This window comes from Lipotes vexillifer, unplaced genomic scaffold, assembly GCF_000442215.2.
Source record: "Lipotes vexillifer unplaced genomic scaffold, Lipotes_vexillifer_v1.1 scaffold1447, whole genome shotgun sequence".
NCBI lineage: Eukaryota > Metazoa > Chordata > Mammalia > Artiodactyla > Lipotidae > Lipotes > Lipotes vexillifer.
This window is the reverse complement of record NW_006789773.1, coordinates 597,542-601,545: the sequence shown is the minus strand read 5'-3', so window position 1 is coordinate 601,545 and position 4,004 is coordinate 597,542. Positions and strand designations below refer to the sequence as shown.

The 4,004-nt window shown below is 47.7% G+C and overlaps 1 pseudogene; it reads right to left on the bottom strand.

Annotated features, from left to right (window-relative positions):
• Positions 1–379: 379 nt before the first annotated feature.
• Positions 380–2,129, bottom strand: LOC103083424 (glutamate dehydrogenase 1, mitochondrial pseudogene; annotated as a pseudogene).
• Positions 2,130–4,004: the final 1,875 nt, after the last annotated feature.

The window sequence follows — 4,004 nt, the reverse complement described above, 5'->3', positions numbered from 1 at the left end:
ATAGATCTGTCCCGAGCTGAAGTGGCAAGGGACTGACTGCTCTTGGACAAAAGGAGTTTTCCCAGGGCTACAGCTGACTGTGCTGGGAAACAGCCGTGGAGCAAAGGCAGCACAGGCAGAGGGAAACGACTTTATTTAAAGGCAAAATGCCCAAATGGCTCTCTGACATAGCTAATTTCTACTATCACTTATTAGCTTATATATGATCCCCTACCATTTTTTCTCAAGGGGCTGATTTGGATTGACTTGTTGAGAATGGTGTCCATTAACTATTAAGTCATGAGAGAGAGATTTCTGTGGTTACATGTAAACTTGTGACAGGTCTGCAGATGAAAAGGTGAGGAGGGTAGTGAACAAGTCAGCCGCAGTCCCATCCGGTCTATGTGAAGGTCACACCAGATTCATTGCACGCCTTGAAGACTTTCTCGATGGCGTTGACATAGGCAGCTGTTCTCGGGTCCAATCCGAGGTTATACCTCATGGCCGTGCGCATGATTTGCCTGGCAGAGTGCTCCATGGTGTAAGCTAAGCCAGACTGCACGACGTCTTTCTCAGAGGCACCCGATATCCTGTCTTGGAACTCTGCTGTGGGTACAATGGGGACAATTCCACCATGCTTTCCAAATTTCCTTTCCAAACTCTCTTGAACAGGCATGAGCAAGTGGTAGTTAGAATCCCATTCATATTTGAAGGTCAAACGGCCATAGCTGACATGATTTAGATTCTTCAGCCACTCAAAGTAAGATACTGTCACTCCTCCAGCATTCAAGTAGAGATCTGGAATAACCATGACGTTCCTCTCTAGGAAAATCTTATCAGCTTCTGGAGTTGTCGGTCCGTTGGCACCTTCAGCATGATCTTGGCTTTGACTTTGGGTGCACTGGACTTGGTCAGCTGCTTCTCGCTGGCAGCAAGGATCAATATGTCACAGTCCGCCTCCAAGATGCTTCCCTTCATAGATCTTTGCTTTGGGGAAGCCCAGGATTGTTCCATGTTGCAATTTGAAGTCTTCCAGTTCCTTTGGGTCAATACCATCTGGATTCCATATGCTCCCATCAGATTCACCAACACCAACACATTTAGCACCAAAATGATGTAAATATCTCATAGAGGGCAGGCCCACATTACCAAATCCCTGAACAACAAATGTTTTATCTCCAAATCCTGGTGTCATTCCTAAAATACTCATGTAAGAAGCTTCATTGATGAAGTGTTCAATCCCATGGAATGACCAGCAGCAAAGATCCGTCCGTGGATTCCACCCTGTCTGATGGGCTTACCGGTAACACAGGCATGGGCATTAATGTCATAGTGCCCTATGGTGCTAGCATAGGTGTCAGCAATCTAGGACATCTCCCGCTCGCCCGTGCTCATGTCTGGGGCAAGTACATCAATGCCAGGACCAATAAAGCCCTTCTTTGTCAGCTCCATGGTGAACCTCCTTGTGATGTTTTACAATTCATTATCGGTATAGTTCTTGGGATTGATCTTAACACTGGCTTTGACACCCCCAAGTGGCACATCGACCACTGCACACTTATATGCCATCAGAGAAGCCAGAGCTTTTACTTAACCTACACTCACATCAGTGATGTAACGGATTCCTCCCTTGCAGGGCATGCGGTGCTGGCTGTGCTGGGCCCCGTAGCCCTCGATGACCTCCCAGGAGCCGCCGTCGCGCCGGATGGGCAAGGACAGGCTCAGCACATGGTTGCAGGGCTTGATGATCCGCAGGACGCCACGCACCCGGTTCCGCTTCTGCTCCTCGCTCTCCAGGGTCTTGAGGTCCTCTGCCAGCTTGTCCTCCACGATGCTGGCGCCGCGGTCCAAGAAGCCCTCCACCGTCTTGAAGAAGTTGGGGTCGTCCTCGCCGTCGGCCGCCGCCAGGGTAGACGCCAGGGAGAACTTCCCACCCACGTGCCGCGGCGCTCTCCTGCCCCTCGGCAGCCTCGCTCTACAGCAGCAGCACCGAGCGCTCGCGCTCCAACTCTTTCGGCGAGCGCCCGGGCTGCAGGGGCGGCGGCGGCGGCGGCGGGCTGCCAGCGGCCCGGCCCAGCAGTGCGGCCGCACTCTAGAGCTGCGGGCCCGACACGGGACAGCAGCAGCGCTTCGCCCAGGCACCGGTACATGGCGGCAGGACGAAGGCCGCGGAGCAGATGCGCTCTCACAGGCCGGGGACGGACAGAGGGAGCTCTTTCTTTTTTAAGGCTGAAAAATATTTCCTCATATATACATAGCACATTTTGTTTATTTATTCATCTGTTTGGGTTTTTTTTTTTGCCGAGCCGCGCAGCTTGCAGAATTTTAGTTTCCCAGCCAGGGATTGAACCCGGGGCCACCACAGTGAAAGCGCTGAGTCCTAATCTCTGGACTGCCAGGGAATTCCCTATCCATTCATCTGTTAATGGACACGTGCATTATTTTCACCTTTTGGCTACTGCGAATAATGCTGATATGCACATTGATGTACAAATATCCATTTGGGGTCCTGCTTTCATTTCTTTTGGCTGTACACCTGGAACGGCTGGATCATATGGCAATTCTGTGTTTAATTTTTTGAGGAATTATCATACCGTTTTCACAGCAGCTGCACTATTTTATATTCCCACCAGCAATGCACAAGTGTTGCCATTTCTATACAAGCTGGTCAACAATGTTACAATGTTACTACAATGTGAACATTTTTTGCTGCAGTTATTAGCCATCCTAATAGAAATGAAGCAGAGTATCTCACTGTGGTTTTGATTTGCATTTTCCTCCATCACTAGTCATGCTGTGTGTTTATTGGCCATTTGTATATCTTCTTTGGAGAATTGTCTCTTCCATCCTTAGCCCATTTTTTAAAAACATTTTAAAAATTATTTATTTATTTTAGGCTGTGCCGGGTCTTAGTTGCAGCACGTGTGATCTTTCAGTTGCAGCATGTGGACTTCTTAGCTGCGGTATGCGGACTCAGTTGCAGCGTGCATGCAGGATCTAGTTCCCTGACCAGGGATCGAACTTGGACCCCCTGCATTGGGAGTGCAGAGTCTTATCCACTGGACCACCCTTAGCCCATTTTTTAAATTGGGTTGTTTGTTTTTTTTGTTGGGGAGTGGTTAGGCTTCTTTTAAATTTGGTTTTTAAGAAACCAAACACAATCCGGTTTAAGGCAGAACATAAGCAGAAGAAATTATTGCTTCATGTCACTGAAAAGTTTAAGGCACATCTGGGGTCAGGGTGCTATGGACTGAATTGTGTCCTTCCCAAAGTTCATACAGTGAAGCCCTAATACCCAATGTGACTGTATTTGGAAATGGGACTGTTAGGAGGTACTTAGGGTTAAATCAGCTCATAAAGGTGGAGACCTAATCTGATAGGATTGGCGGCTTTCTAAGAAGAGGAAGAGAGAGCACTCTACACACACACACACACACACACACACACACACACACACATCGAGGAGAGGCCCTGTAAGGTCCCAGTGAGAAGGAGTCCATCTGCAAGCCAGGAGGAGAGCCTTACCAGAGCTCAACCATGCTGGTACTTGATCTTAGACTTTCAGCCACAAGAACTGTGAGAAAGGAGATTTCTGTGGTTTAAGCCACCCGGTCTATAGTGTTTTGTTATAGCAGCCCAAGCTGACTAAGACAAGGTTTATAAAATGCAGGAATATTTTTCTTCCCTCCTCATGCATCTGCTTTCTTCTCTATTGCTTTCTTTCTCAAGTGGGCTTATCCCCATCAAAACAGGCTGGGCATATTTATTCATTAATTCAATATTACCGAACTCCCACTTAGCCTACACACTGTTCTAAGTACTGGGAATACACGGCAGTGTATCAAACAGGAATGGTCCCGTTCCTCATAAGGCTTGCATTCTAGTGGGGAGAAACAGACATAAAAGAAACAAGTAACTTCTCTAAGAGTAAATCTTAGTCTCACCACAAAAAAGAAATGGTAATTATGGGATGTGATGCAGGTGTTAGCTAAGCTATGGTGGTAATCATTTTACAATATGTGTGT